This window comes from Lingula anatina, chromosome 2 (assembly GCF_051362555.1).
Source record: "Lingula anatina isolate TDL-2025a chromosome 2, LinAna3.0, whole genome shotgun sequence".
Taxonomy (NCBI): Eukaryota; Metazoa; Brachiopoda; class Lingulata; order Lingulida; family Lingulidae; genus Lingula; species Lingula anatina.
The window spans coordinates 9,788,349-9,801,027 of record NC_141768.1 but is presented as its reverse complement, the minus strand read 5'-3'; the positions used below and the strand labels follow the sequence as shown (position 1 = coordinate 9,801,027).

The 12,679-nt window shown below is 38.4% G+C and overlaps 1 long non-coding RNA gene across 11 annotated transcripts; it reads left to right on the top strand.

Annotated features, from left to right (window-relative positions):
- The first annotated feature begins 1,625 nt into the window (after positions 1–1,625).
- On the top strand, positions 1,626–8,192 carry LOC106163315 (uncharacterized). Of its 11 annotated transcripts, none has more exons than XR_015333071.1 (7): positions 1,626–2,598; positions 4,536–4,622; positions 4,983–5,040; positions 5,716–5,746; positions 6,956–7,029; positions 7,382–7,461; positions 7,999–8,192. It is a non-coding gene; the product is annotated as an uncharacterized LOC106163315 (long non-coding RNA). The 11 variants fall into 11 exon arrangements; XR_015333073.1 differs by having other exon boundaries at positions 4,913–5,040; XR_001238428.2 differs by lacking the exon at positions 1,626–2,598 and adding an exon at positions 2,605–2,799.
- Positions 8,193–12,679: the final 4,487 nt, after the last annotated feature.

The window sequence follows — 12,679 nt, the reverse complement described above, 5'->3', positions numbered from 1 at the left end:
ACATGGATTTAGGCCTACTCTGTCTATATGGATTGTTGTGATATATATGGGGGGGGGGTCTCTCTTAATTAGGCCGCATTCAGAACAGTGTACCAACTAGTTCGAGGGTTAAATATGGCCGATCCATTTGAATAGGCCTACTTCCCCGCAGGGAATCTATTCAGTGTCTATTAGTGGATTAGACGGCAAGCTTTTCAGTGGGTCGCCATATTTGACCCTTGGACTAGTTAGTCCACTGTTCTGAATGCGAGCTAACAGATCCACGGAAAAATATGGCCATCTGGCTTGGTGTGATATATGGAGGGGGGGGGGCTTTCTTAGGTCGCATTCAGAACAAGTTGATCCGAGGACTAGAGTCTAATTAGGCCGCATTCAGAACAGTGTACTAACTAGTACGAGGGTCAAATATCGGTCGGCCTTATTTAGTCAACAAAGCTGTCCACCATTATGCCTACTCTCTACCAGAGTCCAGCTGGGTGACGACGTTTTTTTTTTTTGTTTTTTTTTTTTTAATTCAAATTTTTTTTACAGAAAACTGTCTACTGAACTTTTTAGATGGATTTTAGACATAATTAATTATTTATTATTAACACAAGTGCAAAGAAATAGCCACAACTAGTACAAAAAAGTGCAGAAATATAGCCAGAGACATATCTATGGGTATTACTGTATGAATGACATATGTGAAGCACAAGTACTACTCTAATTAAGAGGGAACGGCATTATCATTGAATGAACATGCTGGAAATTGGTATCTTACGTACCCTTAATGGTCTCTCTCTCTCTCACACACACACACACACACACACACACACACACACACACACAAAGAAAAAGAGAGAGAAATCCGCCGGAGATACAAATACACATGCACTCTTAATGACCTTGATATAGCGATTCCCAGCGAACCTGGTTTATGATAGGACATTAAACGAAATGGCTGTCCTCAGTGGTGTCGTTAGAGATAACAGCTCCTAATTACAGCCAAGAAGATTCAGTGATTGAAACCTAGGATTCATCAAGCTAGTCCGGTCCTCGTTAAAACGGAGTACATGTACAAAAACCAGATATGCCTCTGGAAGAAATGAGGTTACACGAATAAAAAAGGACTACACAGTTTCACGTGAACTTTCCAAGCTGAATGGTTTTTTTAAAATTGCCTGTGGGACCTTCAGATCTTACATAGAATGCATTTCATGACTTCGTCTTTGGTAGCCGGTGGAGATTTTTTATTCACGAATCAAATATCCGGTATTCCATGTTATATCTTCAATAATCAGAGGAGCGTGACGTGGTGCTTTCCGATAGCGTAGCTATAACTTGGTGCACCAAGCATGCTCAAGAATTATTCATGCACAGACCAGATTTGTATATAACTTGACTCACTTTGTGTTTACTGTCGAAACTTTTTTATTTATTCATTTATTTTTTTATTGTTTATGTGTAGTTGTTTAGTTTTATTGTTATTATAATTATCATTATGAGTATCATTATGATCAGGGAATTATATCCCATATAATTCCCTGTTATGATTTATATTTATTCATTTAGATTTTTCCGTGCCAAATTCCAAATACAAGTGCGTTCTTTAAAAAAAAAAAAAAGAAAAACTAACTATTTACAGTGTTATGTGCTAAGAATTCTTAGTATGATCAATAAGGAGGGGGGGGGGATAATTTATACTACTTGTGCACCAATCGCTTCTCCCTCCACTACATGTCTTTGTGGAATGTGTATTATTATAATATATTAAACCGCCTGTATCTCAGATTTGATTTCTCCAGCATAATAAGCAAACAATATACATATAGAACCATAATCGTCAATAATGGATGCTGTTCATTTCACGCTACAAAGATAATATCTGGTGTGCGTGGGAGGATGTTCTAGGGAGCCTAGTCTGGGTATAGATCCTATGGGAACGACGAGTTTTGCTGTCTGCCAGGACCACAGCATCGATCGAAAATGATCGCAGATTATATAAGGCTGTCTAAATCAGTTTCACAAATGCGTGATGTTATCTGCTTCAAACCACTATTGAATAAAAGACAAGTAACCTCAAAACGGCAAATAAACGTTTGTGTAACCAATCCAATCTGTTCTAAATAAATATGTAGTATTCAATACAGGACACTCCGACAGAGACGACGCTGATATTGAGACGCTTGGTACATGTGTATATCTTTACATTTGGTATATGTTGATCTTACGTCTTTGGAGAGAATGACGCGCGGAAACAGCGATAAACCTCCAACACAGTACCCCAAGCTTGTAATTAACACAAAGGAATCATAAAAGATCATGACGCGGGAACTCCCTCGCTACCCATGCCCTCCTCATCTCCCACGTCAACAGCGTCAATGGCCTCGGCGCTTTCTTTAAATCTATGCAAAATTTAGCCGAGGCGCAATAAAGTCAACGTACTTCGTTCGAGCTGTGGGAGCACAAATTGATGTAATGCAGACTTAAGTGCGCCTGAAATTGTTATTTTGCCGAGCAGAGCTAATTCCGTGTTCCCAAATGAACACAAGTGTTTCCGACGCTTGCAGTTCATAGCACAGACGCTATATTTAGCGCGTGGAGTACTCGAAGCCTGCGGTAAGATTCTTGTGCAGTGTATGAATTAAATAGTAGGAGAAACGAGAGGTAAGATTCAGTCTGTGGAGCAGTAGTTTCAATAGAGTTCCACAGGTAGCTTGTTTATCGAAATGAGCTCTAACGAACTTCTAATGAGTACTTGGATCGACAAGATGCTGCTCCGGAGGTAATTGTTGTACTAGCACAGGTGTAGCAGACAAGGTGAGTTTGGCTGGATCGATCTGACGTTCATTCTTCGCGTTGCCCAGGTACATGTATCTTGCGTGATAACAACGTTGGGATAGAGCTTGTGACATCTATTAAAAAGCATTAGAATACACATTTACTTTGAAATACCATTGTTCGTTGCAAGGGTTCTTACCATGGCCTCTGTCCGTCCGTGAAGTGGATAGGGATGTTGATCTTCACAATGTAACGGCGCTTTATAAGCTAGATTACTGTAGCTTTCACATTTTCCCACCGGGGGTCTTGTTTTCTTGCTTCGTTAAACTAACTGTAAACGCCAACTTAACGTCAAATGAGATTCTAATTCACCCAACCAGGATGACATGATGAACGCGTGATCAAATTAATTCATAATGAAAGTGATTTGCGTGTAATTGTCAAGCCGCCCAGAAAAATTGTTGTTGGAAAGGTGATATGTTGAAAATAATTTAAAGACCGTTCTAACTTTATAGTGACGATCAAATATATATACAGAAAGGAACTGGAGTATTTTGAGGGTGCACGCATTGTTCTTGAATACGTTGTACACTTCTTACATTAAATTCATGTCATCATTACTGAAAGATGATGTTTTAAATGCCACGGGAAAATAAAGATATCCCATAAATGCATTATAGGCACATTCTTTACGAAGCCTAAAAACGTTTGTCATGCAATGATTCCCTTGACACCACTCTGTCTCAACCTAAATATAAAATGTAGATCAATCATCCGCTAGGCTAGAGGTGACTGAAAAGTTAAACCATGCAATTATGAAATGCTAGACGTAAAAGTGCTTGTTAAGCTGACCACTGACAGGCGATAATCTTGGATATATCGGACCAGTGATCTTATCGGGCCTCAATCATGATGGTATTCTTGTTTGCGCACGTCTTTTATCATTAAATATAAATCAGTAATATGCTGCCTGCTAAGCGGCAAGCGAACACTTAACTGTGATATGTGAAAAAAAAAACAATGTCAAAGATCTTGTGAAGTCTCTTCTTGAACATCCAAATACATTCAGACCTGTAGCCAGCAATTTCTAAACGGGTTCTTTTTCTGAAGAAGTGGACTTTTTACCATGACTCATGTGCCTAGATAAAATTTTATCCAGAGGGGACCTTTTCCCGGCGAAAAAAAAGGGTGGTCTTTGGAAACCGCTGACCCCCCCTGGCTTGCTATCTCCAGGTGTATGACCAGTTCCAGGCCGCTGAAAGTCTCCGAAGGTTAACGTGAATGCCATAGCGTTAGACACGTGTAAATATCATTATCAAATTTAGTTAACAAGTACTGATCAACGCGACTCATATTTAATGAAAATATGGCAGTCTACCGAACCAAAGAGATATCTACAACAGATAAGACGGAGGGGCCGTTTTTCTACAAAAAAGGCCGATTTTTTTCTTTCTCTTTTTTTTTTCTTTTTTGAACAAAGGAAAAAACAGATCTGTATCAGCATGGGCACAGTATAAACTCCGTTTCTTGGTATGCTACATTTAAACGGACTCATAAAATAGCTTTTGAACCGAGTAAATACATTACCGGGATCAGAGAAGCATGTATATATAGGCTTGTGCGGGCAACCGGTGAATAATAAATCAATCAAATGTAACACAGTTTCAAGTGAAAAGAGAACAATTAAATGAAGCAAGGATGCTACATGTTGGCCTACACTTCCTCTAATGTGCGAGAACAACAATATTTCATGTCCAAACTGCTTCTATTTCTAGATCCAAGAAATGGCAAATTCGCCCAAAGAACTGAAATCATAAATGTTGAGGGGGAATGTGGTATAGGGGAATGGCAATGCAGTGCAGGTGAGAGCTCCTTCCCCCGAGGTTCATCCCAGCGAGTAATTGTATTATTTAGTGAATGCATTCAACGGTGCTGCTTTTGATGAGAAACCTCTGCACTTTATGTAATGGTTTCACATATTTGTTACATTTAATCAACTAAGGTTTTGGATACAGTAAAGACTATTTGTATTAAACTTCACCAGGGATGCAGCAAGCTTGTTCTGGCAAGTGGCAACTGGTATCTTAATTATTATTTCTGGCAAAAAACCTGTTTGAGTTACTTATAAATTGAGATTTGTCTGCCGTTCAAGCACTGCAGCAGCAAACGGCGGAGACAACAATCCAGCAACAGTAAGCGTTTTGACTCACAGAATATTTCAGGTAGTGAAAAAGGCTTGGGCAGAGGCTGGGAGTTCTGTTCACAGTTGACTCTGTTTAGGTAGGATATTGACGATCTACTCGCAGACAGGATTTCTTATAGGATGTATGTACCCTCTACCAGGGTCGCATTATTATTGTGGACATTTTTGGCTGAAATGACCTCAGACCAAAATGACTGTCTATTTATCTAGAGACATATCTGTGAATATCTGTGGAAAATCAATCTGTCGCCCTGGTAGAGGGTAGGATGTATGTAGTAGCATGCGGAGCGGTATGAAATTTGTGTGCTTTCAAAGTTCTTGTTCATTGAATGATCATTTGGCCATTTTGAATGTATCTACTATGTCACTCTATATAAACGAAGAGAAGATCAAATACATGCATTTTCAAGCCCAGTGCCACATGCTAGGCCTAACCTAAGCATCGGTCTTGTCGGGTATAAATCCTCGGAAGAGTTAAAAATGATACCACATAAAATCGTTGATGCAGGCAAGTTAACGTGTTTTCAATCAAAGGAGATATTTTTACACGAGAAACATATATGATCGACATACATTGGAAGAAATAGTCTAAGATACAACCTTTGAACACGCTCACGCTCTCTCTCTCTCTCTCTCTCTCTCTCTCGCACACACACACACACACACACACACACACACACACGTTGATATTTAGGTTTATTTATACCCTTTCAACTTCTGTGTCTCTCTTACATTTGTGATATTTATTTTAGCAAGAAGATGACTCGACATGGGGCCTTAAATGTAGGTATGACGTTAGTGTTTAAGGCTAAAAGTTTGAGTTCATTTTGGAGGATTTGCAAACTGCCCCCCCCCCCCCCCCCCCCCCAGTCCGCGAAGAATGTTTTTCCCATTTAACGCATTTTTGCCCCTGAACTGAAAAGGTTTGCAAAAAGTATATTATATAACAAAACCTACTTCTTTGAAATACAGGAAATAGATATAACCAAATCAGGCAAATCAAAATTGCAAAATCCATAGCATGCCATAAAAACGTAGTATTTTGTCTCGGGAAATAATGAAAGTCTATAGAACCTAATCAAATATCTGTACCCTTTAGAACTGCTTTGCCTTTTGACATTAAAGGGCTATGTTTCCCTGCCATCTTTTATATAAAAAGTCCTTTTAAAAGTGATCTTATTTCCCTGTGGGTAGCGGAATGAATAACGTGTATTATATGCCCTCGGAACGTTTGTTTAAATGCCCCAAGTGGATATTTCATGCAGTGGGTGTGGTAACCTTTTTTGAATGTTGTTTTGCCCTGCCCTTCAATCTCGGGGAATTCTGTGTCTGGCAAAAAGAGAAAGATCTGGTCTGGTTGAGGTTAGTTAACCCCGAAATTCAAAGGATAATGAAAGCTCACCTCACCTCACCATCAGCCTGCCTCTGTCGTTTCCAGAGGCATAATAACAGAACATAGGTGAGTTTCCAGTGACCCCTAATATAAAACTAAGCTGTCTATGTGGTTAGGTGGCACCGAAAAATCTACCAACGAAATGAATCTACCAATGAAATATATAGTAAAATAATTAAACAGTACATAGCCTCAGTTGTTAGGTGTACTGGACTGCAGATGTTCTCCTCTTTTGGGGAAATATGAATTTATTTCAAAAAGAAAAACCAGTATAAGAGCCAACGCGAACCAGCTTTTTTATTATCCAATTTTCCATAGCGTGCATTAATGATGTTTTCTGTCTGGGTTGTGCATGGGTCCCCCTGGGTACTGTTGCAATTTGTTTGCTGTGAAAGAGCAATTTTCTTAGTGTTTCTTTTTAGTTTGAAATCACGCGCGAGGGAAAAACAATCGTAATCAGTACTACAAGTTTTGATCCCCAGGGTGCTGAGGTAACAACCACTTAGCTTAACATGCATCTTAGGGCAAATAATCTTTCCATTTCCTAGTTCCAGGAAACGGTATTCCATCTCAATAATTGCCGTTTTGATTATTTTCAGTGTTCCCTTTACCTGAATGTTAGATGAAAATTGAAAACGAAGAGCGAACTTTGGAGTAATTGACTAAAAGACAAGTAGGCTCCCTTCTCTCTCTCTCTCTCTCTCTCTCTCTCTCTCAAGGCAGAATATAAACTAATGAAACCATTTTTTCTTGTGAAACGCACACCTTAAAATAAGAATAAAGCTGACGCCAGTTATATTGCTTGTTATTAATATAGAGTGAATGACCTTGCACCTACTTCAATACACAATAGAAAGACACTTTTAAAAACGATCTTTATTTTCACAAACCACGCAAAACTGGTCAATTATTCAGACCAGGGAATATTTTCAGCGCCTAATGGGTATCCGATAAGTGGTCCGTTAAGAATTTAAAGGGGGTCGACACTTGTAAGTTGTGATTTTAGTGTCTGGGTCATTTTTCAGTGTTATACCAAGAAGAATTCGTGCTAAGTGCAGAACTTTAAAGCTGACCCATTTGAGGAGACAGCTACGTATGGTTTTTAGTGAGTAGTTACTGCGCAGGTTTCACCATGTTATGTTATTGTATATTCCATACATCTACCTAAATACAGTACAAGTATTTGCATTAATCTCATAATATGTAAATTTAATAGGATGTTCGAAAATTATCTGTCTGTTCCGCTTAACCAGGTAAGGTTGAACCGTATATTAGAGACTAGCACTTTTATTTCATCAACACATTTCATGTGCCTTTAATATATTGCTACATGTACATAGGGCTTTGATATTTTTATTTATTTATTTTGCCAATAAATATATCTAATACAGCCAAAAATCGACGCTTCGTATTTTACTACAGTTCGATTCAATTCTGTCCTCACATTCAATAAGGCAAGCTTTTCAGCTGAATTTGGATTGTTTGAAATGTGATCTTTCAGGTAGACAGGCAAGCCTTAATGTTTTATCACGTTAATTAAAACGCAGAATGATACCTAGGTAAATTACATTGCGTGCAGAAATCTTAATATTCCAAGTCCTGTCAACTGCAGTACGTACAGGTTCTTGTCTTCTCATTTCAGACAGATGCTTCCTGGAGAAGATTGCAGCTGTACGTAGACGCCATTATGAGAGAATGATCACTTGAAACAACGGATTTCGATATGGAGTGATATGAGATTTTTGATCACAAAAAAAGATTTACGGAAATACCAGTGCATTTAAAACGATGAAACTTGTCAATATCTTATATATCGGGCTGTGATCATCATCATGTCAACAGATCTTCCCGCTGAGGTTCGTCGGGAGAGTCGCCGCAGTATTTCCTTCCCAGTGAACACAATGCTTCAGTCGGCAGTGCAAGATGGCGATGTGGCCGAGCTCGTTAGGCTTCTATGTCACAACGACGAACACGACGCGGTTGACGTCGACGTAAACTTGCCTAACCACATCGGTCTTACGCCGCTGCACCATAGCGTTCTACAGAACAATGCTGATGCCGTGAAACTATTACTTTGTAACGGCGCTGATGTCAATGCTCAAGATAAAAACGGCTTTACGCCGCTCCACACCGCTGCTGCCGGTGGCTTCTACCTCATTTGCAGCATGCTAATCGCTTTCGGTGCCGACGTGACACTGCTCACTAACGAAGGAGATCTCTGCTTGGATTTGGCCAAAGAAGAAGACATGGTTATTCTACTGACTGATGCCACTCTAGCGCAAATACATAGCCAAATGTATTGGCGTGGTTGGATAGAGCATACATTAAAGCAGTTGTTTAGGATCGTTCAAAGAATCTTGGTTCATTTATTCACCTTATTAAAAACCTATTGGAAAAGAAGAAAGCGGAAACCTGAGAAAAGGGATTAGCGCTATTAATTCTGTTTGTTATTTTAGAGAACGAGAACTCGCAGCACACTGACAGCTATTGCTGCTGAATTATTTTTGCGATGTGACATAAAAGAGAAATAGAAAAATAGTAATTACGCCTATCACTGATTTTTTCCTTTTTATACCACTTCATTTAATTCATACAATCCACATATACTGGCAATGTTTTCTGCTCTGGAAGCTAGAATGTTCATGATCATAGCGCATTATGAAATTAATCTCAGACACTTTGCAGTATGCGATAGCCTACCATATCGCAAACGAAAAACGTTTGTTTGATGTTCTCAAGGGTATTTCTTTATCAGTCAGCATCGACCGTTGTATTTTTTCAAACAGTACAGTTTAGACAAACAAAAACGCACATTCTGTCCTCCAAGCATGTGAAGATTTTTATATGAGCATATGGAAAGTGCGCGGCAGAGCAGGTGTTTTATCGAAGGTTATCTCCGGGAATTCGAGTAGTATTCTGGCAGACAGACAAAGTGGTGTGTGTGATCCATCAAGGCAAGTACACATAAAAAACTTACTAATGGCCTTGCAAAAGGTAAACTATTTGGCTTCGATCTAACACACGCAGGCCTGAATTAAAGAGAGGGAAAATGTGGGTAGTGGAGAGAACACCTAGCCGGCTGTACACTTAATAATCCAATTTAGTAATCAACTGAAAAAAATATCACGTATTTTTTTTTCTTGTTTTTTTTTTTTTTTTTTTTGTAAGTTGAATGATTTTCACCGTAAACTTCCTAATATCTGTTGCAAATAGAAGATATCAAGAAACATGAAGAAAAGCCCATATGCCAATCTGGCAAATCTTACTTGGTATGTGCGGTTTAGTTTTGAGGGTGGCATCAATTTTTCTGCAGCAGCTCTACGGTGTGCTTACGGACCTAGCTGGCGATTAATAGCCATACAATCTACTTACAATTCACTGACATTCCCGACAGCGCAGTTCAGGTGTTTACGTCAGGTGTTTCTTGCAATGGATCATCTCGTTTTTGGCAAACCGCCTGGATAAAAAAGCTGAACTACTGAACAGTCAATTCTCTTCATAAAATTTTAATGAGCAATAGGAGAAAGAGGACTCAGTTAGAAATGTGTGATAAGTTGTATCTCCAGGGAGAAATGATAAACATATTGTGACACAATCTAAATAAAGAGTAAGAATATGAAGCATTAATCACTGGTCGTTAGTAGGTTTCTTTTCTTTCTTTTTTGTCTTTTTGACACAATCTAAATAAAGGGTAAGAATATGAAGCATTATTAATCACTGGCCGTTAGTTCGTTTTTTCTTTCTTTTTTGTAGAAATTAATTAAATTGATATATAAATTAAATATTCCTCGAGATTCGGAATACCGGATTTTGCTTGATGACTATGCAGCATGCACACATAGGTAAAAACGTTTTTTACGAAATTGCGTTTTTTATACGCCAGGCATGAAACATGGTAAAAGTAATGAAGTAAGATGCACTTCTTCAGTTCAATCTTGGGAGAAGATCACCTACGCAACGTGATATATCCGATCATTTTGAATGATAGCATGTCTTTTCAAGGATGAATTGCTCATTGGCGGGTGTGGAGCCTATTTTCAGATGTTGCAGGTGGCAAGATCTTGGCAGATCGATAGATGATAAAAAAATATATATAACTAACTACCGCAGATTCCAATAATTTTATTCCACAAAAATAAATAAACAAATAAATAGATAAATAAAAGAGAGAGAGAGAGAGAGAGAAAGAAAGAGAGAAAAGAAAAGAAATAAGGAAAGAAAAATTAGTGCAGAAAGTGAGATAGTTTATTCTTTTACCGACATGTCATTGAAAAGAAGCCCAAGATAGTTAATATTCACTGTGAATCTAGTTTAGACTGGCGGCAGATTGCGTTAGGTGGACCAACTGATCGCAACTTTGAAAAACGCAATTTCATCTTTTTCAACACCGATAGTGCCCTGGTAGAGGGACATGAATACTTCTGCTCGACATTTACATCGGTTAGTTTGGAGGTGCCTTATCATTGCTTAACGTATAAAGTGAAACGCGACGATGCAATCGCTGTGAATAACTAATAAGTTAAATGATGCAGAAGTAATTGAACTGAGACGAATTTCCTGTCTAGTATTAAAAGATAATATCTGCCTTGGATGATCAATCATTCAGATAATCAGTGATCGTCTTATCATGGTGCCTGAAAATTTATACAGAAGTCATCGTGCTTGAACGGTTTGGACCCATATGGATGATAAAATACTAAGAAACAATATAAAATGTATATAAAACACCTAGTAAATATGATAAAAAATATATTAAAGGATCAATGAAAAGAACGTGGAAAAATAACGAATGAAAAAATAATTAATCTATGCCAATTTTAGTAAAAGATATAAGTTGCACTGACTTCCCCCAAATTACTCTAGCTGCTGTGTATATGGGTAAGCCTTCAGCAAAAGGATGTTGTAATATTCTTCAAAGAGGTTAAGTGTGTAAGTATAGTAAGCAACATGGGCGATCTGAATGCTGAATTAAGCTCACGACTAAAGCACCCGCAGAGACGATAGTGCCTTCGGCAAAACGATACTTGAAATGTTGCAATATTCTTCAAAGGATTTATGATAGCTAACAGTAACAAAGTTTCAAATACCATAATTGTCATGATTATATTTGGGGTTTATCACGATGCTCTGAAAAATGACTTTGCTGCAATTTGAAATTTGAAGAAAGCTAAATGGGATATTTTGGTGGTATAATAATGATGAGGCTTTAAATGTTTTTGAAAGAAAAGAGAGAGAGAGAGACTCAGAGCGTGGGGTGATATTGATAGATTTTAGCTAAAGCTCACAAGACAGGGCGGTTGTACAAGCGCCAGTCGGACGCGTGGAGGCTGATTCTGCGTCTTTATTAGATTACAGTGCACACTCGAAGACTAATCCGCAAGCTTTGGTCTGTATATTGAATCCCCGCTATAACAGCTATCCCATTTACACTAAAAGTGAATAAAAACGTATTTTCATGGCGATGTGTTTTTGTAGATGATGGTTATAAGTGAAGTTGGTGCCGAAGTTTGAATAAAAAAACTCACGGTAAAGCATGAGCGAATTTTGCGAGTTAGATTCACACACATCATTTCGTGTACGTGCACGGCTCCACACAAGGTATAGGTTTATGTATAAGGCTGCACTCCTAAATCGTGCACATGTCAAACATAGAACATGTTTTAATAAATTCTCTGGTAGAGATCGGATGTTGTGAACCACATGTGAACCATGGTCCCTACCCCCCCCTACCCCCTCCCCCCGTTTCCCTACGCTGTTTTGCATGCCATTCTTATAATTGCATTATTACTTCCCCTCCATTGTTGTAGAAAAAAACAATCCTAGAAATTTATACGATAACATTCTTTCGCTGTTGTTCTCCATTAAAAATCTTTCAGTCTATTTACCGTTTAATAAGAGCCTAATTGATAAACAAGATATTTTCAGATTTGAAATTTAGATGAAATACTTCTCAACTTTTTATGACATATTTCGTCCCTGGATAAGGCGTGTCATGTGTCTTTTTTAGTACCGGTAAAACGGCTGTCAGGAGATAAAAATCACTTGTTAAGCATGCCCTCATCGCTAATGACTTCATAAAAAATGTGGTGTACGAATTCAGCACCCCACGGTTTGACATCTGCATCTTTCTCTTCTTTCACAATATCTACTTTTAAACTTATAACTGATTGTCGTATTACGGATATTATACCAGAGATATGACCAGCAACGCAACAAAACCTGATCAGACCGTTGTTTCTAGCTCGGTAACCAAAACAAGGATTTTATTTTGTAAAAGAGCAGTGGCGGTACAAGGCTCAGCTTAGGCAGTTATCATAGACTGG